The following is a 25,143-nucleotide window of genomic DNA, read 5'->3' as shown; positions in this document are numbered from 1 at the left end:
CTGCAATAATTTGCAAAGCAGTATACACAGAGCTCACTGTCAGTTGGTTCTCAGTTGAGTACAGCACCGGCTTAAGTGTCAGTTAGATGTATTTTACTGCACACAGGGAGGGTGATTGTACAGTTTCTTTTGTAGCATCATTAAACATTGAATGCAGCTAATTAGCAGAACTACAACCACTAGAACCTTGCTGTCTTATCATTTACTTCAGCATGTCCTGTTAGGGTGACAGAGTTACAGTCCAAGCCACCGAATGCTTCAGTTAATTCAGCCAGTATGCATTCTCTCCATTCATGCTCCCCAATTACACTATTACTTTGTTCCATTCATACCACCCTCACGCTGCTTCCTGGGGTATGTACTTGAAATGGACAAACAAGATTTGAAGACAGAAGAACCAATCTGAAATGAAATCCATTTCCCCCAATGAAACTTGAATCTCTCTTCTTCATGATTAACAACAAAAGCATTTTAAAATAAACAGCATTTCTTAGTCCTTCTAAGGCACCTTATCTTTTAAAATGCTCTATAAGCAACTTTCCCTTTTGAAGTGCTATATGACATGCTATATACCCCACCAAACAAAGGTGAGTTATATATTATCATCTGATTTTTACAAAGGGGGAAATAGCCAAAGAGAGACGAAGTTACTTGCTGAAGGCCATGGAGTGAGTCACTGGCTAAACAGGAATTAGAACTAAGGCTGATTGAATTTGTTCTATATAAACTTTTTTCTGGTGGCAAATTGGGTCTTTGACAAAATGAAACATTTTGTGGAAAGTTCTGCTTTTCTTGAGTATTTTCAGTTTTTCACTGGTAAACTGCAAACCAAAAATTTTTGGCCAAAACCTACATTTTAGGGGCATTTTAGGGTTTGTTTTTGTTTTTTGACAAAAAGACAAAAATTTCCACAGAAACTCACAGATGAACTGGGTGCTATGTTTGTACAACTTATGAATATTGTTTGATACTGTGAAGAAATTGTATTAGGAAAAAACTGCTGTATTTTGAGAGTTTGTGGATCCCCGGTTGCTGAGAGGCCTTTTAGCAGATACACACCAGACAAGGCCTACAGGACAGAGGTGGGCAAACTATGGCCCGCGGGACCGTCCTGCCCGGCCCCTGAGCTCCTGGCCTGGGAGGCTGTCCCCTCCCCCCCACTGCTGTGCAGCACAATACTCTGGGCAGTGGGGCTGCAGAGCCCGGCCCGACCCGGTGCTCTGTGCTGTGCGGCGCGGCTGCCTGTCCTGGTGCAGCCACGCTGTCAGCCACTGGTACTCCAGGCAGCTCGGTAAGGGGGCAGAGAGCGGGGGGGGGGGGGGGGTTGGACAGAGGGCAGGGGAGTTTGGGGGGGGTGATCAGGGGCGTGGATGGGGGTGGGGCAGTCAGAGGGCAGGGAATGGGGGTTATGTGGGGGTAGGGGTCCCGGGGGGGGGGAGTCAGGAAGGAGAGGAGGGGTTGGATGGGGTGGCGGGGGCCGGTCGGGGACAGGGAGCAGGGGGGTGGATGGGGCAGAGGTCCTGGGGGGGGCAGTCAGGAAGGAGAGTGGGGGTTGAATGGGATTGTGGGGGCAGTTAGGGGCGAGGGGTCTGGGTGCCGTCAGGGAGAAGGCGTGGTTGGATGCGGCAGGATTCCCGGGGGGGGGCAGTAAGGAAGGAGGGGAGGGAGGTGGATGTAGTGATAATCAGGATGGCCCAGGTTTTTTTTCTCCTGCTGATAATAGCCCACCTTAATTAATTGGTCTTGTTACAGTGTGTATGGCAACACCCATTTTTTCATGTTCTCTGTGTATATATATCTTCCTACTGTATTTTCCACTGCGTGCATCCAATGAAGTGGGTTTTAGCCCATAAAAGCTTATGCCCAAATAAATTTGTTAATCTTTAAGGTGCCACAAAGTACTCCTCGTTTTGTTTTTTCTTTTTTTGTTTTTTTTTGCTGATACAGACTAACACAGCTACCACTCTGAAACCTGAGGAATGTTGGTCCTGGAGCCTAAGGCAGGTGGGATGAGGAGTCCCATTTCTGAGAAGGGGTAAGTGACTGAAAGTCATTGCACAGCAAATGTGACAGGATGTCCAAAGTAGGAACCAGTGCTGCAGCTGGTAAGTCAGGCTCTAGAAGCTTAACACACCCCCAGGAATCCAAAGCACTGAGAATTGGATTCACTTCACAGCAATTCTCCAGAAGGGAGGACTCACTAGGACCTGTAACACTCCACCAACCAATTTGTGACTCGTTAGGACAGACTTTTAAGTATAGCCCTCAAACCTCAGTACCACACTAAGACCTGAATTAGCAGAGACACATCTCTCCAAATACGGTGTGATGCTCTGGTTTCATTCCTCTCCATGCATTTCTGTATTACCATCTCACAAGATCTGGGGCTTCCTCTACTTTCCCCCAGAAGCACACAATGCATTCAGGAGCATTGCTGGTAAAAGGAAATCTCAGCAGGTGAGAGAACTGACATCAGGCCTAGCAGAAAGACTGTCAGCCATGCTGTACATAATATGGGAACATGTTGTAAACTGTTCAAGTTCATAGAGTAGGAAGGAATTTGAGAGGCTATTTGTGATCAAAGGGAAGGATTTGGAGAGAGAAGGAATAATTTTTTTGGGATGGGAACAAAAGGAAGAAAATGACCCCAAACTGTTCAGGTAAATTTGGATAAGTCTAAACTTTGGAGACTTATCCAAATTATACTTAGCACCTTTTGAGATCTGTAAGGTTTCTACCAGCTGTAAACAATATAAGGATTCTACCAGCTGTAAACATTATTTTTGCTCACTAGATTCTAATAACCTTACTTACTTTGAATTGTAATTTACTCCTCAATTAATCCCATTGACTTCAATGGGACCACTGTGGAGTAAGGCACTATTCAAGCGAGTAAGGGGATTTCAAACCTGGCCTTTACGGTATATTCTTATTTTGTGAAGGACTTGTTCATTGTTTTGGATTCTCATGTAAAGTTCACAAAAGATATCTGCCTCCGATAGGCAATTCAGAATTAGTCCTGGAGCTCAGGATTCACATGAAGGGTTAACAAAGAGAGATACAGAAGAAAACCAAAGGTTGTCAAGACCATAACTTCTTGTAAGGTTCATTTAGCACCTTCTTTATTAATTGGAATTATGCTGGTCTTGGTAGTGCTGTTCTACACAATAGCATGTGTACTTTAATTTAATTTAATTTAGAGTGTATGTGTGTGTAATCATATTTATGGGATACATTAATTGCACTAAGAAACCCATGGTAGATTTTAAGGATGGACCTAAATTTTCATTCTGTTGAAGTCAGATGGTAAAGTTCACATTGATTTCAGTGGAAACAGAAGTAGGCCATGCAGAGCAATGTTGAAAATCCCAACCTAATTATCTGTAAAGAGTCTACGAAAAAAGCAATAGCAGCAAAAACTTTTCTTCTCTCCCAATTTTTTAGAATCTACCCTCACTCACCTGGGAACTTAATTTGGTAGCAATCAGTTCTTTGAATACACTATCTCAGGAAAAGCTGACATCAAAATTGCAACCAGAAGTTGTTAATCTTTAAAATTTGCCCTTCAGTGCTGCTTAAACTACTTTAATCATTGCTAACCAAAAATGCTTAATATCACAGGAACTTTAAACACTCAAACTAAACCTACCTACCACTGTAACAAGATGAAAAATCTCTTGATTTCCTATTTAGTTTTGTCTCACGAGATTGTTCAGCTTTGAGGACTGATCAGATGAACAGATCAACCAAGTATTTTACCTACTATCATAAGAGATGTTGGTCAGAGTAAATAATAGATTTGTCACAGAAAACTGAAAAAAGGTACTTACAAAATAATGTTCAATGCTACATTGGGTCCAGTGAAATAAATAGCATTTCTGAAGCTAATGATACAAAACAGCATGTTTCAAAATTAGTATCATGACCATAACATTGTTCCTATGGGCAATATGGATTACTGAGTCAGAGTAATAGCTTCACTCCAAGCTAAAGCTATGACAGTGGCAGGTCAAGGTAGCCTCACATATTGATAGAGCGCGCTAGTTAATGAACTGGTACGGCTAAGGCCATTAGAAAACTTTCTTTTTGGCCCTCAAATCAATCTTTTGCTGTATTTTACTGTTATTAAGCAAGTAAAGGTTTAAATTGAATTAGTAAGGCCTCTTCTATTGAATCGGCAGCAAATTAAACATTAAAAAAATTCTGTATTCTTGTGTGATCCTTTTTAGTAGGAAAAAGGTAGGGTGGGCAGATGGCACTGGGAAACTGGTATATTTACTAAGGGCCATATCTTGATACCCTGACTAATCATAGAGTAAGGTTCTATATATCTGTGTAGGAATCTGGTGCTAAAGTAGCTTACAACAAACCTGAATGAAGAGTTTGTATATTAAGAATACATACTTGGAAAGCATAGATTCAATCCTAAACCCTTTACCCAGTTTTTAGTTATTCCTTACAAAAACTCAACTCTCTTTGGATATGTAAAAGCGGACTAGGCACATCAGGATTTAGCTATATGAATTTCATCTCCAGTATCAAAGAATGCATCTATGGGAATTAAGAGAATTCAAGAAATGTTGAAGATGTACAAAGCAACAACATAATTACTTGCTCTGTGTGTATTCTGGACATGTTCAGACATGCTGTAATCCCCTCTAAAATGTCAATATGTACCACACATTACTATATCCAGATATCAGAGAAAATGCTGCATATTCTTACAATACGTAGTAACTGTGGTTTCACAGTGTCCATCTAGACATGGAAAATAGATTGTTTCTGGCAATGTTTGTCACATCAACAGGGCCCTACTCACTCAACCCTCTCCACCATATCTGTTTCTGAAAGGGTTTAACCGCTAGCAGTGTAGAGGAGACCAATCTGATCTCAACACTGTTACAGAAAGTACCACAGACACCAAGCTCCCTCTCATACTTTTACTAACAGTGCTGAAAAAAACGTTTGTTCCATCCACACTAGATGCTAAACTACCTTCATAAGCACAGGCACTTGTGGCTGTCAACCATTCACAGTGAAGGATCATTGTCCTGATATAAATGGAGCCTCAGTTAACCAGGGTGATAAACTGCTGATAAATGACCATGATGGTCAATGGGCATGAATGATGGAAAAGAGTGTTAAACAAAATGGAAGCTGAATTACCATATTAATGATAGCACCATTCAACTCTCTTTTTATTCTTGTGTATAGTCAAAATTGTACCGCTTTAACTATACTGATACATGGTACAAAATCTGTCCAAATTTCCCTGTATTTATCACTTCATAACTTTCTCTTTATTTACTTACTATGTCTAAATATTTCCTTTCCTTTCATCTACCTCTTCATGAATATAGAATGTCAATAGGTTTACTATTTATAGTTATAAAAATAGTGACTTCCAGCCGCTACAATGTGGCAATTGATGCCCCCAACAACTTGCATATTCAAAGAAATGGGAAAAGCGGAATATAATAGGATAGCATGTTTGATGCATAAAGTCACTTTGCTCAACAATACAATTTTTAAAATGCATATTCAAGTGTCCTGATGAACAGTTCATATATATCTAGGTAATAATGAGCTCTCAAAATTATCAGGACAGATTGTACAATCATTAATTGGTGAGCATATAACAGGCGTGCATCTCTCACTTTGGAAGACTCTGGAAGAGGGGTGACTCAGCATACCGATACATTCATTAGACAACCAGCAGACAAATACTTTTAAAACAAGCAGTAAAAAGGAACTGTGATATTGAATGGCTTGACTGATAATGGGATATAAATCCAGAGTGTGAATTTGAATCCACCTTAAGTTGTTCGTAACTAAGCTAAAAGTGGGATTTTCAAAAGTGCTTAAGTAACATAAGAACGCAGCCCTAAGTGCTCAAGCTTATGTCCACTGAAGTTAAGGGTAATTTTACGATTGATTTCAGTGGGAGCAGAATCAGGCCCTAAAAATTATCGTCACTGTTTGTGACATGAGTCAAACATTCTCAAGACACAAGATCAAGCATTGAATTGACAGATAAACTGAACCACTCTCTGTCGTGATTCTCCTATAATACGCTGGTAGAATAGCACAGGGAAGTTTGCACTGTCACTGCTTGAGCTACCCCTGTTCTGTATGTAAAGAGGGCTTCAATCTCCATCGCTATCCGTCCAGATCCTTTCACCAGCACTAACTTCACACACCAAAATTATCTGTAAAAACGGAATTCAAATACATCCTATGGCAGGAGTAGCCTAAAAATTGTAACAGCATTCAGGAGAAAAACTCGTCTACCCTAAAATGTGCTGACTTTGTGGGGAAAATATTTGAATCCAAACCTTCAGTTCATTTACAAGAAGTGACTCTTTTCAGAAATTCTGGCATATAAAGAAAAAATTCTGTTTTGAGACAAGTTTTGAGTACATTGCTATTTTCTCCCTCGACCTGAGCTAAATTTTATTCTTCACAAACACTGGCACTTCTGAAAGGATCTGCTTTTTTTCCCCTTGAGTAACTCCAATTTTAAAAGATTTGTCTGACAAGTCCGAGTAGTTGGGAGGAAGTGGAGGTTTCTGTTTAAATTCCCACAGTTTTTAGGCTTCTAGAGAGTCCAAATGCCTGCTGTGCATTTATACTCTGCTGAAACAAGATTAATAAGCAAAAAAGCCAGTGGGAAAGAAGTTTAGATAGTTTCTACTAGGGTATGAGTATTATTCTCTAAAATTTTAACTCTTGAAAGTAATTTCTCCAGGTTAACATTGGGAATTGAGATCATGTTATAAACCCATGTTAAGTAATACAATGTTCAACACATTTTAGCACTCAATGTAGACATGTACTATCGTGTTTCAAAGTGTACCAGCTGGTTTGGTTAACCCTACAGACCACTCCTTCTGAGTCAATGCATCCTGGAATTATTCACAACCAACCGACACAAGGTGAAACATGACCGTATCTCTCTACTTTGTATCCTTGTCAATGTTAATTTAGCAAACATTTGTTTAGTAAACACCATTTCAGTTTCCCAATGCAGACAAGTCCTTATAGTGGAAAAAGGTTAATAGTAGCTTGCCCTACTGATAAGTAATAGAGCTTTGTTATTCCATATATTTATAATTTTTAATTGTTTGAAAGTGTGTGTGAACAGAGAGGTGGCAAAAAGTGTTTACAAGTCACATGCTTTTTTTAGATTTGTCCAGAGTACAGGGGAAGGTGAAAAATTCCAGAAAGATCTAACCAGACGAGGGCTCAATTTGGCCACTTTTACACTCACACTATTATTGTCATGACTGTGACGTGGGCAGGCCGACCTAATGCTTAGAGCAGGAGTGAGACCAGGTCAGATGCCGGGAGGCGAGAGTCTGACGTAGGCCAGAGGGCAGACTGAGAGGCAGGCAGCGTCAGGTTACCAGGAGATTGGGATCGGGCACTAGGCTACAGCCAACCATTGAAGAGTGAAGTTGAGGATGAAAGAGGGTTGAAAGCCAGAATCTAGGGTCTATCATAGGAGCAGAAGTCAGCAGGCAATCTGTGTTGGTGCTCAGACAGCTCCTTACCATGGCTTCCTAGTTTATATACTGGTATTGGCCAACCAGTGGGCTGTGAGGGGCCACGACTCAAGCCCCAGGAGGCAGTACTTCTGCCAAGCCTAGCTTTGCAGGGTCCTTCTGGGGATGCCCAGTTTAAGCCCCTAGTGGTGATGCAGAGCTATCAGGAGCCCAGAATCTCCATACCTCCAGGTTCTAGCCCTGCACGTTCTTACAATTATTTTGTAGTATTTTCTACTATTTCAGTAGTTGCATTGAAGTCAAATCATCTTGAATAATGGTAGTAGAAATAGACCCCTACATGATTAATAAAATTGCTCAAACTCCCACCTTATGTGCTATTGCTGCTGTGCAGGTTTGTGTACAGCAGTGCACTCATGACCTTTGAGAGAGTTGTCAAGAATACATTGAAACTCTGCTCATAAAATACGTTTGAAATTCCACCATCACATTGGTTCTTAACAAGATCTGATCACGTTTTGCAGATTGTTTTTAAAGGTCTTGCTATGTTGTCATAATTTCTGAAATTTTGGGGAGGGCTTAAATAATAGGGTATGTGGTTACTTAAATTTGTATCCATATTTTATTTCTTTCAGTTATTTATTTTTTACCTGTATGTAGCTAAGGAAAGGCCAAGCATGAAATTGGAGCTGCAGAGCAAGTCAGAATTTATTGATATGAAACTGCTCTCAGAGCTCAATAGGTGTGCAGCAAAGCAAGAAGGGTAAACGGGCTGAATAATTCATTGAACCTTTAAACATCAACAAATAACACTTAGAGTGAGGAATGCCTGTTTTGCAACAGTAGGTGTGTGCTGCACACACAAAAGAAAACAGATGTTCCAAGAATCATGTTATGAGAACATTACAATAAACAGAGCTTGGTTTTTTTTCCATTAGTAATTCTCAGGGAAAACAAAATAAGAAAGTTATTTACAGAGAGCTCCATTGCAGAAATGGGTATTTTGTTTTATTTAGTATAGAGTCTCAAAAGCTGCATCTACTGTAGTAAGAATAAAGGGAAAGGAAAAACAGATGACAATATAATGTGATAAAGAGAGAAGCCGCTGTTATCAAATAGCTGCAATATTGGAATAAAAATAGTCATATTAATACTTAAAAAAACTTAAGTGTAAATTATACAAACACCTGAACTATAAATATTATAGCATATGCAGGCCACTATATTTGAATTTGAGCTTCTATTCAAACCCCATTTTTCCAGTTGCTAACTCTCTCAAACAAATTCCTCAGCAAAACCAGTTCCATTGTTTTTGAGCTGTTGAAGATTTAAAAATACACATTTCACTCATTTGCTCCAATAACAAATTGTGTGTTCCAATAACTTGAGGCTTCACACTTGGCTTCTTTTGTAGATCTTACTAAGAACCAAAGACTTAATTTAAAGCCAAATTAGATGAATAAATATTTGAGGCTCAGAATTTGACTACACGCAAAATCTTTCTATCCATTTTTAGCCTACATTAAAACCAGCAGCAGAGAGTGCTGGCAATACTGAGGCCTTGATTCAGGAAAGCACTTAAACACTTTCTTAAGTCCATCTCTATTCAGGACAGCATATGCTTGACTTTAGAATTCGGCATGTGCTTAAGCATTCTCCTGAATTGGCATGCTATCCTGAATCAGGGTCACAGTAAACTTTCAGATTAGCCATACCCTCTTACCTTATCATACTTTCAAGATTCAGTTTGGGATGCCCTTAAACTAAAGCTCATATTAGGGACACCCTTAAGCTCTGTTTAGGGGATGACCTCAAACTACAAATGTAAATATTCCATAAACCAAGATGTCAGGGACAGGAGCCACCTATGCAGGAGTCCATATGTAAGGGGAAACCAGGAATGTTCTAAATAGTGTCGCATCATAATGTGGAGAACTTGGGCTACAGAGTTCCTCACACAAGCACACACCCTCAATATTTATTCATATTTTCCAAGAACCACTCACCTGGCACTCAGGATAATCAGACCAAATAAGTGGACCATACTCTAGTTCTGTGCGAATTAGTAGGAAACAAACTTCCCTCACAGGTTGCAAAACTGCTCCACACCCTCTACTGCTGCTTCAGAAGTGTAGCACAAAACAGGCTGGTTTTGGAAGATTGAGGTGAGATGAGACATAACGAGTGGGACCATACAGAGACAGATGGATTGGCCTTGTTCCCCTCCATCCCCATCAGCAGATACTCTGATACACACCAGCAGTGCAGATACCCTCTGTAGCAGGGGTCCCCAACGCCGGGGCAGTTGTGTGCGCCCGCAGGACACCGCGCCTCCGAAATGCCGCCGAGAAGCGTTGCCGTTTCTTGGCGGCATTTCGGCGACGGGGTGTCTGGCGCCCGCCACAGTCTTCTGGGAATAGGAATATGATCTTCCCACAGAAAAGTTGGGGACCACTGCTCTGTAGGGTCCAGGGAACTCCTAATCTATACCAGAGAAGAACTGCACCAGTTCAGCTGGGTAGTGTCCCTCTGCAGCTGCAGGGTTTATTCCTCATTGATGGATAACTGAGAGGATATATTTCATTGCTAGGTATGTCTTGAGATATTGATTTACATAAAATAACTGAAATAGAATTGTTAAAGGAAAATGACCACTGACCAATTTTTAACCAACTACATTTTGTGGCGTGATCGTTATACACAGTATTACTAGTCATTAGTTAAAACTAAATACTCAGGGAGCATTAAAGCTGACAAGCTCACACATAAATGAAAGCAGTGGATTGAAACAGTTGGTGAAATTTGTTAGCGAACAATTTATAGGAGAGTGCATACTCCGTTGACAGCGAATTCATTTTTGGACTGATATATGAATGTTGCTGTTTGAAAATGTGTGCATTTATTAATGTGTTATTTTTCTGCAAGATCCAGAAGCCAGAATGTTTATCACAATCTTAAAATGCGTGTATGCATCCACTCTCTGTCTGCTTATTCTGAATCTCTTTGATTTCACCTTGTGTTAACTTAACCGTACCCTTGCCCTAACCTTCTGTTATATCCTCGGTCATCTGTGGTCTCATCTGAAAAATCATTAGTGGAATCTTCTATTTCTAACATCACTTTACCTCTTGAATGTTCTTTTCTTTCCCTGGTAACATTATCAGCCTCTGGAGACCCTATGACTCCTGCTCTTCCTGCTGCTTCATTTCAACTGTAGTTTATTTCAATAATTATTCAGACCCCTAGCCTTTCCACTCTTTTTTCATCTGCCTCCTCTTCTAATGGACCATTTCCTCATTTACTACTCTTTTTGATTCTTCAAGGAAATGTGACAGGCTATTTGCTATAGTTAACATCAAGTAGGATAAGGGAAGATTAATCTTCTTGAATTGTGCACAAAACAGTACCACAGGTCACATTTAGGGCATTGAGAGTTCTGTGAACAGAGTTGTACATGTTCTTGGTTGAGATTTAAAAGACCAGATTGAGCCTAAGAAGCCATTTTCTCACCTCCAGCTGTTTTGTGAACTCCAAGACATAAGTAGTTATTGATTGTTATTATCATCCACAGAAAAACTTGGGGAGTATGTAGAAGTATTATTGCTGGGTACTTCCTTTGATTTTACCAGCAATAAAATACTTAACAATGCTGATATTTTAAATGTCACCAGGTTTCACATCCCAGATCTGAATGAAGCAGTTAGAACCTCTCTTAGAGCTCTTATTTCAAGCCTTTTGCAGAATCAGAAAGACATTACTTCATCAGCTTATACATATAGAAGGTCATCTTTCCAACCATTATGTCTAAAAACTTTTTTTTTTAATTAAAGCTTTGGCTCAGAAGAAGCTGATGGGGACGCCAGCAGAGTGAGTCTCATGTGGAAGATAGGGTGCAGCGACTCATAAGTTTTAAACAAATCACTTCACTCAGATATCTGGAATTATATTAGCTGAACTTTTGTCACATACACCAAGAAAATATTCAACAGCTCTTCATATTAAGTTCCAGTGTCTATATAAATTTCAATATAAAATTTGTTTTGTTTGTTTGTTTAGGCATCCTACTGAACTGTTTCTGAACTTGTAATATTTCTTTTAGCACATGTATTGCCTTCTGATTACATGGAAGATCTCATAAATTAAGTACAAACAATATCTTACAGCTGCCTAGAAACCCTTATTGAGATTACTGCATGTCTTATCGCAGCACTTTCCCCCCATATGACACAAGTCACTCCTTTGGTGATTTATTCACTTTAAAGACCTTCACTGCCCTCTGCTCTTTTGTTCTAGCTCGGCTGACATTATCACTCAGAAGTTCAAGAGGCAGCTAGCTTGCTAGTTTAAAACTTTGAGAGAGGAAAACAAGGATACAATGAATTTTCTTCCCTCTTTTTGCTAATAATATATATATGCCTTGTATAATAGCAATGACTTCCATTGCTTTATAGTTTGTACAATATATATATATATATATATATACACACACACACACACACACACACACACACCCCTGAAGGGATACTTCAACCACACTTTTGCATTTAATTAACTGCAGCAATTATTTATTATTTTGCTATGCTACAAAGGAAGTGAAATGTGTACTATAAGTGGAAGCAATATAAAATAATCGTTTTAATTTCATTTCTAGGTACTTCCATGGTACAAAATTTGCTACCCGTTTGACTGTCCTTGCTCAAACAGAGAACACTTTCTTAAAAAGATTATTTTAATTACTTATTAATGTAGTGCCAATAATCTATAACCAAGAATGGAGTCCCTTTGTGCCAGACAATATACAAATACATAGCAAGGGATACCATCCCCTACCTAAGGAGCATACAGTCTAAACAGACAAGTGAGATAAAGGTGGAGAGTAGAAACAGAGAGGTGAAGTGCCTGGCCCTTGGTAACATAGCAATTTAGTAGCAAAACCAGGAATAGAACCAAGGTCTTCTAAGTCTTGAATCAGTGCCATATCCACTCGACTTCACTGCTTCTCCCAGGTCACCCTCTCCATGTCCCAGATTGCTGGGCACTCCCTTTTAACCATGAAAAATACTCTATGGAGGTTACCATACTTTCTAGCAAGCTTCAATACAGTTCAGAGGGTTGGACCAGGGGGGCAGGAACTATGGGAGTCCTCAGTCAGAAAACGTCTTGTTGAACTTAGTTATTACTTGATTTATTCCAGTTCCATTTAATAAGTCCCACACATAAATATGCCAATTTTAACATATTTTCAAAAACCCTCTTTATTTCAACTTATCATACATTACCTTTCATTTTCCACCATACTGAATTTACTCCACATACAGTTCCTCTAGCATCTCCTATCTCAGTTAGCTCCAATCACACTTTCTTTAAAGTCTACGACAACTCATTTCCTTTCTTGTGTATGAAAAAGTTCCTCAGCATATTCCTCACTACTGTGTACATAAGATGATCAGCTAACTTTCCTGATCGGAAACTTTACTCTGTAGGAGTTTAGCAAGAGTATTATACATTACTCTGTACCCCATCTAAAGTCTTCGACCATGAAATACCACCTCTACTATACTGATCAAAAGAATATCATATCAAAATGCCTTACAAACCACATAAGGAAATTGATAGGTAAAAAAAAAAAAGAAAAAAAAGAGAGACAATTTCCTGTCAGTCAGCAAAGCCACACTCTCTCCATACGTCACCACCACCAGCTGTAGCACAATTAAACTCAACAGTCCACAGGTGTTCACAGGAATTAACAACAAAAGCACACTTCCCTTTAGGGCTCTTAAAAAATTAGAGCATTCTTTAACTTCCACACACCTTCAAACACTAAATTAAACATGGAAACAGTAGAAAAGAAAGAAATCAGATACAGCAAAAGGAAAACAATCAGCATGAGCTATGACCTAATTAAACTGAACAATTTTCAGGTGTATGCGGGAGAATATATGATACGCTTTGATTTACCTACATCAAGCAAGTCTCTTGCAACAATTTAGAGCTTTTACAAGAAAGTTCACTTCTGTTGTGGCTCAATTTTAAAAAGAATGCTCTTTAAATTTGTTCAGTGATACGTATCATTCACTCCATAGCACCTACTGACAACATGGGGAACCTCAAATTAAAAAATTGAGAGGTGAAAATTGCAAAAATGAAAAATAAACTGTCAAAAACACTTTATCCTCTGAGCTCTGCTGTCCTTGAAGCTCTTCTTGATATCTCTTAACTTTCTCAACATATTTTAGGCCTTGTCTACTCAACCGAGTTTTGTCGACCAAAGTCAGCTTTCATCGACGAATCCCGCCAACCAAACTCTCCTGTTTTGCTGACAAAACAAAACCACCTTGATGAACATAACAATGGCCATACTGGGTTAGACCAATGGTCCATATAGCCCAGTATCCTGTCTTCTGATAGTGACCAGTGCCAGGTGCTTCAGAGGGAATGAACAGAACAGATAATCGTCAAGTGATCCATCCCGTCGCCCATTCCCAGCTTCGGGTAAACAGAGGCTAGGGACACTTCAGAGCATGTTTTTGCATCTTTTCCCATCCTGGCGAATAGGCATTGATGGACCTTCCTCCATGTACTTATCTAGTTCTTTTTTAAACCCTGTTTTAGTCCTGGCCTTCAAAACATCTTCTGGCAAAGAGTTCCACAGACTGATTGTGTGTTGCGTGAAGAAATACTTCCTTTTGTTTGTTTTAAACATGCTGCTTATTAATTTCATTTGGTGACCCCTAGTTCTTGTGTTCTGAGAAGGCATAAATAACACTTCCTCATTTTCTTTCTCTACACCAGTCATGATTTTATAGACCTCTATCGTATGTTCCCTTAGTTGTCTCTTTTCTCAGCTGAAAGTCCCAGTCTTATCATTCTCTCCTCATATTCAGAAATGACTAAACTGTTTTCATTCAAACATTGCAAAAGTATTTCACCTTTAGATAGGTACCTATCCTGAAAATATTCAGCCTCAGAAGTTGACATTTCAGATAGTTATAAACAACTGAAAATTAGGGGTTATTATAGAAACGTATATAACCTTTAGTACAGGGTCTGGGTCACTTCTCCTGTAAACAAATCATTTTTTAAAAAAGTTCAAAGTCTGAAAGACATACAAATAATATGAATATCATTTAAAAATATTATCCATTGAGACAGTGTTGGATAAAAGTTACTAACTTGAGTTACTAATTGGGTTTTTTTGGTGGGAGGGGGATGTTTCAGTACTCTGAGAAAAGTGGAACCACTATGTTTAAAACATGAAATAAAAAAATACAGCTACCCAATCTCACAAACTTAAAAACTGCAATGTCCTGAAGAACTAATTGGGGAAAGGGACAAAAACGAACAAAATAAAATGAATTTTTATAATTTTGCTCTCTCAGAATGAATATATGAACATTTATTAATTAAACTAGTAGAGAGATTGGATTCCACAGTATAGTGGTCAACATGCAAAGACTCAGATTTAACATTCTCTTCTCAAAAAATTTAAGGAAGTGTCTTGCTCTGACATTAAGTATCCGCTAATAAGCTCTGTGATTATAGGGAGAGCACTAACAATGAAACATTAATTGAACTTAACAGTAGTCTTTTTTTTTAAATCTAGGACAGTATTTACAAGTATTGGCATGACTAGTCAATACCACGCCATACCACTGGCAGATGGTCGATTGCCATATAAACTGTTCCAATCTACTAACTGGCAAAAAGTTATTTATTTTGCCTTGTAAAAGAAAATTTGTTGTTAAAGCTATTCATACATAAGGCTGGTCTGGGAGTTTCTGTCTATAATGTGAAAAGATTACTAACTGATTTAAAGGTGCACTTTTATTTGTAGATTTATCCAGAGCTTCCAAATAATTTAAACACAACCTAATGGACAGCCATATAAATGAGAAGCATGTATTCCGAAATTCAAGACGCACAGTTTGGTCAATGATATGGCTGTGCTTGCTACATTCTGGGGTACATCAGGACCACTGCTTTGGAAGAGGGTAGAACCTTTTAGGACCTGCAGTGGCTGAACAGGGTAGGCAGCCAGTCTATTCACCGAAAGGGTTTTGTTTTTTTAAAAAACAGCTTTGTATTTACTTAGCTAGCTTCCTTTAAGTTGTCAGATGGTGGGAATAGGCCAGCAGGTCATTCTGATTAATTAGTCCAGGAGGAAGAGGAATCACATAGCTGCCCTAAAAGACAGGGGTTAAACATGTTACAGATCAGGAGGTCCACCTGAGAAGGAAGCAGAAGGCATTGGGGAAAGTGATTCTTGTGGCCTATGGTTCTGGTATAGACAAGTTTCACTCTAGTTTTTCTGGTTCATTCCAGGCTAAAACTCAAAAGTGAAATGAACGAATCAGGTACAAAAATTTTGTGAACTGAAACTGGAACAAGGGTTCATTGAAGCCCCTCCAAACTGAAACCAATGACTCCTGTTCAATATTACAAGCATGCAGCTACCTTTTCAAATAGTGCAACTCAGAAGACTGAGAGTTGGGACTTAGTTTGGGTAAGTACACAGAATTTTGGACCTGAAACTCTGCAAAATTAGGCTGCAATTCACGCAAGATTTCTGTCCCTTCCCCGAAGGTTCAGTATGAAAGTCAGTTGAGAAACACAATTTTCTTGCAGCATTTTTGGACCCATTCCTATCAAAGACTAGAAGTGCAAAGGTGGTAAAAATGATGGGGAAAACAAACACCCATATGACTCAGAACTTCTTTTCAACAGTTTGGTTGTAAAAAGAGGGTGTGGGGTTTTTTGTTTTGTTTGTTTTAGGTTCGGTTTGTTTTGTGTTTGGAAGGAGTGGAATGTGAGTGTGTGGGGGGAGCGGGGGGAGAGAGTTTCAAGGCTTTTCCTAAATATTTTGTTTGTCTTTTGTACTGAAATGGTCAAAGGTAATGAGTTACAATGGTGATAGCTAGAAGTGATGAGAGGCTGATTATTGCAATGTTTATTTACAACCTGTAGAGATTATGATGTTGAAGAGAAATGGAGTTTTAGCACTTGCTTTCTGAAGTCATTCTGAATTAACAACTAATAGATAGCTTTCCTTAAGAAAACTTTTTCACAGTGAGGAGTACAGAATGAAAAACAACCAAGAAAGGAATTAATTTTGTCGCTCATTGATCTTGTTCCTTTTTTCTTGGTACTATATTAACCTAATGAATTTATCTTTGAACACCATGTGGAGCAAATATCCTCACTGAACAAAACGATCAGTAAATACTTTCATTTAACTAGGTTTCTTCTTTTGTTGCTAGTTTGTCAAATCTTGACAGCATGGCTGGTAAACTACAGTCTCTTTGGTAGATCTTAGAGGACAAGAAGGTGGATGCAGAAGTGCCTTTGAGGATTTTCTGCAGAGATCATTTCCAGTAACACTGGTGCAAATACAGAGTAATTCATATTACAGGAGGATTAGAAAAGTTCCATAGGACCAAACGCATATGGTGACGAAGTCAGCCTGGTCCCTGCTTCTCCATTTGCTGTCGGAGTGAATTAATCTGCACCAGCTCCGATCTGTCATAAATAATTCCCCTCCCCCCCCAGCGAGGGGGCAGGGGTAGACTCAGAGCTCCACCAACTCCCTACTCTCTGCATACCTGTGACATTGGGATTAGTGGGCCAGCAGAGGCTCCTTTCCTTCCATGCTCCTACCCATTATATGAGTGGCAAGCTCAGGGGAGTAAGAGAACACTTTATGGTTTCTTACTCCCCTGTACAGACTCACAGCAAGAGTCACCATCTGGCCCAAGAATTCTAGAGAATCCTTCTGGTTTCTTCCCTAGTAAAAATTCTACAGGACTTTTCCATAAAGGATTGAGACGGAAGAGATACAAAAACAAAGCTAATTCTAGGTGCAAACCTAACCAAGAGGGAGCTCAAATTTAGAAAGCCCTGAAGGGTGTTAAATGTTATGATGAGATTTTTTCACCTTACAAAACAATAGATGTTCCTCAGAATTACAGGTCTCTTTTTTACATATACTCAAAAATTACATTGCTAAAATATTGATATGGTCAGATCTGGTTAATTCAAGCCAGTTTTGCTTCTCATTAAGATTTAACAAGAGGCTGCTGCATATATGATATATTCTCTTTCAGAAGTTAGGACACAGAGAATAAAGAAAGCATGAATTAGGTTGAAATGTAAGAGCAACGTAATTCCATCAGAAACAGAGCAAACATTTGGAGTGGGAAGAAAAACTGTTTTGGGACTAATGGTAAGTGATGGAAACACTGACAACAGTCTTCTTGAGAGGAATTTCATGTGTGTAACAAACTTCCCCAGTCTCCCCAACTCACAACCTTCTTTTGCTGTATTGGGGCACAAGCTTTTATGAGAACACCTCCTAAGCACTGAATGTACGTATCATAGTGTGACTGTAATCTCTTAGTTGGTCTGTTTCGCCTTCCTCATGACTACGCAGAGGGCTTATGAACTGGACCACCTGTTTGGGCAATGCGATAAATTTAACCTTACATTTAAATCTATTGTGAAATGAAAGAGTGGTTTAGAGTAACTGCATTAAAAACACTTTACTCTGCAAAGCCATCTCTTTGTGCACCAGCAGCACATGAACTGTGGCGTTAGATCAATACAAGATCCAGCATTATTTAGTCTGGAAGGGACAGCAGCTTGCAATAATACTGACAATAGTAACAAATGTCTTTCTGGGAAATATTGAAAGCAGTGACTTTGTTTTCAGGCTGTGTTTAGCTCTCAAGGCAGTAGACCAGCTTGAAGTAGTCAGAGCAACCTTTGCTCAAGAAGCTCAAAGAGGATAAAGTCTGCAAATTGTTTAAGAATTCATGTCTAGGACCCAACACTTTCAACCCACATATTATTAAATGTTTACTTATCAGGAAACCACCAAAGCATAACACTAGTGAAAGACAGATTATAGGTTTATGAAGAAATAAAACAAGTTTTGCTTACTGCAGAGCCTAAGCCCCCAGTGGTGAATTAAGCTATATTCATAAACAAAAATCTCTGTTATAAAAGAGAGAGGGTTGAAAGTGTATTTAAATGGAGCCCAACTACCTCCTAAACCAATATCGTATTTCCTTCCAATAATTCTGACGCCATAAATGAAGCTTGGAAAAGAATAGATAAGAGATCCTGCCAGTTCCCCCACTGCCATATAATCCTTCATTTCTCATTAACACCACAATTTGGAGGCATAAGTGGAGGAATATCAAACAGGAGTATGGAGGTGGTATTATTTGTGTGTATGGCTTGGTGAGACCGTTACTGGAATAGTGTGTCCAGTTAAGGCATCCACAGTTCAGAAAGAATGGTAACAATTGGGAAAAGGTTTTGGAAAGTACTACAAGAATGACTCGAGATCTGGAAAACATGCCTTATAGCGAGAGACTTCAGTTTAATTTATTTAATTATCCAACAGGTGGTTAAAAGGTGACTTGATTATGGTCTACAGATACCAATAAGAGAAAGACATTTCCGATAGTACATTACTTTTTAATCTAGTGAAAAGGTATGAGATCCAAATGCCAGAAGTTGAAGCTAGATAAATTCAGACTAGAAATAAGGTGCAAATTTTAAATAATGAATGTAACTAATGAGTGGAACAACATATCGAGGGATGTGGTGGATTCACCATCACTCAAACTCTTTAAATCAAAACTGAATGTATAAAAGTCATGCTATAGCTCCAAAAAAGTTATGGGGGCTTGATGAAGAAATTACAGGGTGAGGTTCTATAGTCTACATTATGCAAGAAGTCAGACAAAAATATCATAATATCCCTTCTGGCCTTAAAATCTATGAATTAATGAATCATTCTTAGAATCTAAGAATCTATGAACTTTCAATCTTATTAAAAACTGTTTTGTTTGTAAATTTCCCAGTTTTTTGAATGAGCAGCAAAAATTTAAACTGAGTTGGTGTGCAAAGTCTACAGGAGGCGAGGCATGCACCGACAAATAGGGCTTCAAAAGAGGACTCACCTCTGCAGATTTACTATGTCCATAGGTAAAATGTGGGTATGTTTGCGTCAGCGGAGAGGAAAGGAGGGGGAGTCTCTCATTTTGGAGCACTGGCACATCAGCATATAGAATTTCTCTGCCTGGGCCCAGCCTCCCAGGATTCAGGACTGGGGCTTTCTGCTGCATCATCCAGAAAAATAAGCAGAACCAAATGATGGTGAAATGGCAAATAAATAGTCTTTAACTAACTGAACAGAGACCCGGGATTAATGGTTTATTACAACAATCTATAACCCACTAATCCCCTCTTTTTATCCTATGACCACAGATGCGTTAACGGGCTACATTACCTTGAATGGGCTCTTACAGTATGTGCAAACTACCTATGCCAAACAATCTGGTCCACCTTGCATTTTGCTGTAACACTCAGAGAATCTCTCCCAGACTTGAAGAAGAAGCTCTGTGTGGCTTGAAAGCTTGTCTCTCTCGCCAACAGAAGTTGGTCCAATAAAAGATATTCACTCACCCACCTTGTCTCTTTAACAAAGTCTCTTAAGCTGTATAGCAACAAAGCTTGTTCCCCAGCTTCCAAGGTTTTGTCTCAGGGTTTTTCTTTATCTCTCTCTTCTGATGAGTCCCTAGATAATCCGCCTACCATAGCAGGAGGTTTTTATATTATAAAACTGTTCGTATTCCATATCTTTATAATGTCCATACTAACCCTCGTTCCATGCAGAGATAAAGGGTTCTGTACTAAAAGGAATGAAACTTAAGAGGTACTACAAATACTCGTTTTACCACTGGCGTAATCAAAGGAAAACAGTTAAAAGATTATTTTCAATTAATTAATTACATTTCATTTTAATCATTCATTTTGAATTAATGTTAATTAATGGTTTTTTGGAAAAGGAAACCTCTCCTGTTTTCCAGGGTCTTGATTCCAACCTTTTGGAGCCTAACTTCATCTGGAGTTAAACTACAGAGCTCAAAATCTGCTGATCCAAGTATGGGACCCAGATTGCCCAGTTTGGCCAGTTAAGGAGCTGTGGTAGTCATACCATATCCTCAGGGGATGGAAATTAGAGTAGCTCCATTGAAGTCAAGAAGTTTCTGGACAATAGGGGAGGTTTCACAACAGAACATGTGCATGATATTTTTCCTCCCCTCAAAAAATACCAGAAGTTTGGGTCCTCCTGATTTTGGTTGATTCAGATGACATTTATCCCTACTTTATCCCTGTTGCCATCTTACTGGGGGAAGAAAAGCAAAGAAAAAAAATCTGCATCCTAAGATTTGATTCAATCACATTGATTGTCTGACAATTAAACATGCTGGACATAGTTTATTTTTTTATTGTACTTCAGAAATAGACTAAGTTCTTCCAAACCTATAACTTAAAGAGTATGACCCGTCAGACTCAGGGAATCACAACACGTTTGCCAATAATGAGCCAGTCTAATATCTATGTGGAGCTTCAGTGCCTCAAAGTAGACGGAAAATATGGTTTTATAGTTCTGTTTCTCAGCAGTACTCAACAGTATAGTTCTGCTCTATATCATTTGACAACACTGGCACAGACCTTTAACTCTGTGAAATGGAGACTAAAGGATATTTGTGTAATGTCCATTAGGAATCTGCTTTAGCAAAAACCTCTGTTCATCTGAAATAGTTTCATGCGGTGCTTTCAGGAGTATATGATGGTGACACAAGAGTTTACTTTTGTACTCTTGTTATCTTGCAGTGTACATACAGTAAATAGAGGGTGACTTTCTATTATTTATAGAAAGACTTTCAGAAAAACTACAGAATGGTTGAGCACACTCACTCCAAAAATCACAAAGTCGAAAAGCTTAAACGCACAAACAAGCTGAAATATTTAACCAACTGAAAGGAGGGAAATACAAAGTAAAATGATACCGTTACAAGGGCTGGGGTGATGTGGAGTGATGCAGAAACGCAGCAAACAAGAAGCTGCTTCATCAGTTGCGGTCTGGAGGAAAATAACCAGAAGATTCAGAGAGGCACTGGCTTATTACACACTATCCCACTGCTGGAGGGGTCATAATTCTTTAACTGCTGCAGGTGTTTTGCTCATCTTGCGCTAAGGCTCAAAGATTCAGGAGCGAGAACCCTGGTAGATGGTGTCTATCGAGAAGACAGTGCTATATCTTGGGCCCTACCAAATTCACGGTCCATTTTGGTCAATTTCACGGTCATAGGATTTTAAAAATCATAAATTTAATGATTTCAGCTATTTAAATCTGAAATTTCACGGTGTTGTAATTGTAGGGGTCCTGCCCCAAAAAGGATTTGTGGGGGGGGGGGGTCGCAAGGTTATTGTAGGGGGGAGTTGCGGTACTGCTACCCTGGCTTTTGCGCTTCTGCTGGCGGCGGCGCTGCCCTCAGCACTGGGCAGCTGGAGAGCAGCGGCTGTTGGCCAGGATCCCCGCTCTGAAGGCAGAGCTGTCGCCAGCAGCAGCGCAGAAGGAAGGATGGTACGGGATGGTATTGCCACCTTTACTTCTGGGCTGCTGCCTGCAGAGCTGGGCCCTCAGTCAGCAGCCACCACTCTCCGGCCGCCCAGCTCTGAAGGCAGAAGCAAGGGTGGCATGCCATGGTATTGCCACCCTTACCTCTGCGCTGCTGCTGGCGGGGCGCTGCCTTCGGCACTGGGTGCCCAGCCAACAGCTGCCACTCTCTGGCCGCCCAGCTCTGAAGGCAGCCCAGCAGTAAGGGTTCCAATACCACGATCCCCCTAAAATACCCTTGTGACCACCCCACAACCCCCTTTTGGGTCAGGACCCCCAATTTGAGAAACGCTGGTCTCCCCTGTGAAATCTGTACAGTAGAGAGTAAAAGCACAGAAAAGGCCCAAATTCACGGGGGAGCGGGAACCATATTTCATGGTCTGTGATGCTTTTTTTCATGGCCATAAATTTGGTAGGGCCCTACCAAAAACAGGGCGTTTTTCAAGAAGCAGCTGCTGCTTCCACACAGGAGATTTTATAAGTAGGCCTGCCCAGCCATTTTGCAGTGTTTTCGATTTGTTTGGGAATTGTGACTTCTATAGGATGTTAAATATTTGTTTAAATCAAAGAAGAACAAAGGATACGAACCCAATAGTTTGTATATTCTGATTTTTTTTAAATGGCAAAATATAGGGAAGCAGGAGTCTCAGTCTCCTCAAAAAGTGAGAGAGACTAACTACCATTATTGGTTAAATGGAAGTGCATGAATAAGTCAACAGAAGATATCTATCTAAGTGTTACATTTTCCACAAATATCTCAAATGAACACATTTACTTGATTCTGACCCTGTGCCTTTTTGGCTGCACAAATCCAGTGAAGGATCTGAAGTAGGATTGGGTCTAAACCACAAAATCTGAATCTGAGTTTGGGTCCAGATTTCAGATTCTCCCCTTCCCCAAATTCAGTGGATGTTCAGATTTGGGTTTCTAGTGGAGCCCATTTCTAGTGCAAATTCCTTGAAACAGGAGAACAGAAATGGAAGAAGATTTAAAATCAATTCTCAAGCTGTTTTTTCCCCATTACTAGGTACAAAATGCTAGAAAATGGGCAAAGGTGGGGGAAAAAAGTCTATTCTAAATGGCAATGTAGCTCTGATACTGAAATCTACAGAGTGTGTAGAAACCAAAAGATGACAAGAGGAAAGCAACCCCCGGGAACTTCTATATTAAGGCTACAGATGTAACCACAAGGACGACAGAGAGAACTACAGTCGATGGCTATAAGCTATGCCAATGAAATTAGTGGGCAAAAATGACGTTATAGCTGTCTAAGTAGACTGCAGTTACTGAAGAAAAGTTAAGAAAACTGAGGAAAGTTAAGCAGAGTATTCAGGGAACAGATTTCTCAGATTTATTTGACAGACCAGTTAGACAGTTGGGGACAATGATACTGTGCCAGCTCAAAGGTCAAAGTTACATTAAAATATTGAATATACAATGTGCCTAGGGAGTTTAGAAAAGACCAATTTTCACTAAGACAATATTCAGAATGGTATGCTACTCTAGTGGCATTTTTGCCTGGTTGTTAGTTCCTCACCCTGTTTATACAGTCTACCTCTGGTATCTGGCTCCTGCTTCCATTAAATTCAATGATGAACTCTATTTTTTATATCACAAACCTTATTTTTACAAATTAACTAGAGACAGGAGAAGGTGGCAGGGGGGTCAGATCTGAATAAGGTTTAAATTTGAGGTAGGAGTTGAGTAAGGATTAGTTAACACTTAAATCCCCGGAGCTATTTGCATGAGTTGTCATAGAAATCTCCAAAATTAGGTGACCTCGTAAGATTTCCTCCATTTGGGGAGAAATCTTATGAAAACAACTGTCGAGATTTCTGATGAGTCAGAACTGGAAAACAAGCCTCCGTTTTTAAGGAATCTGAATCAGGACCAAAGCCCTCAGGGCAGATCCGGATCTGGGGATTCTAATCTGAAGGTCGCCAGCCCAGAAATTCAAGGGAGTTCAGTTTGGAGATTACATTAGGCCCATCTCTCAAAGTAACATTTAGCAGACAGTAATTGGTTACCTCCAATACGCTTTTAGAAAAGGAGCATAACTTAAAATTTGTTTATAGATAAAGGATATAGAAAGAAGTAGTAAGATTTAAGAAATTGTTAATAAATAGTGATGCCACTTGGCTGTGCAATACACTAGCCTCCATTCATTGTTCATCTTTGAACAACACAGTTGTAACATCTTCATTTTTTTAACTTGTGACCAAATGTTTTGAACAAACATGCTGGGTCAATTCTGCACTAGATTCAAGTTTGCTTCTCAAGTCTGCTCTCATTTCCTGGTCTAACAGAAGTTGATAAAGGTAGAGGCAAAGCAACCCTCACTGCGGGACATCCACAAATTGTATTTAAGAATGCCATCCAGCCTCTCTTACATGGGAGGAATGCCATTGCACACGTAGCTCTTAAGAAAAGGAGTACTTGTGGCACCTTAGAGACTAACGAATTTATTTGAGCATGAGCTTTCGTGAGCTACAGCTCACTTCATCAGATGCATACCGTGGAAACTGCAGCAGACTCTATATATACACAGAGAATATGAAACAATACCTCCTCCCACCCCACTGTCCTGCTGGTAATAGCTTATCTAAAAGCCATTTCCAGCACAAATCCAGGTTTTCTCACCCTCCACCCCCCCACACAAATTCACTCTCCTGCTGGTGATAGCCCATCCAAAGTGACAACTCTTTACACAATGTGCATGATAATGAAGTTAGGCCATTTCCTGCACAAATCCAGGTTCTCTCACTCCCTCACCCCCCTCCAAAAACCCACCCCCATACACACACAAACTCACTCTCCTGCTGGTAATAGCTCATCCAAACTGGCCACTCTCCAAGTTTAAATCCAAGTTAAGGTTAAGTAAAGACAATAGGAAGGGGTATCCTTTGCAGAGAAAATACCAATCCTTCCTAAGGAACCAACTGTCAACTAAATCACAAAATTACATTTAACATTTCCCTTTCAAGGTACAATAATAATACTTAACACATATACTGCATAGCCCCATTAATCTTCAAAGTGCTTTACAAACATAACTAATTAATCTTCATAATATCCCACTAGGCGAGGTAAATATTATGATCACTATTTTACAGACAGGAGAACTGAAGCAGAGAGTTGGCCAGGGCATCAGAATGTGTTAGCATC

Source organism: Eretmochelys imbricata, chromosome 4 (genome assembly GCF_965152235.1).
Source record: "Eretmochelys imbricata isolate rEreImb1 chromosome 4, rEreImb1.hap1, whole genome shotgun sequence".
Taxonomy (NCBI): domain Eukaryota; kingdom Metazoa; phylum Chordata; order Testudines; family Cheloniidae; genus Eretmochelys; species Eretmochelys imbricata.
The sequence above is the reverse complement of the archived record's forward strand: the minus strand, read 5'-3'. Positions refer to the sequence as shown.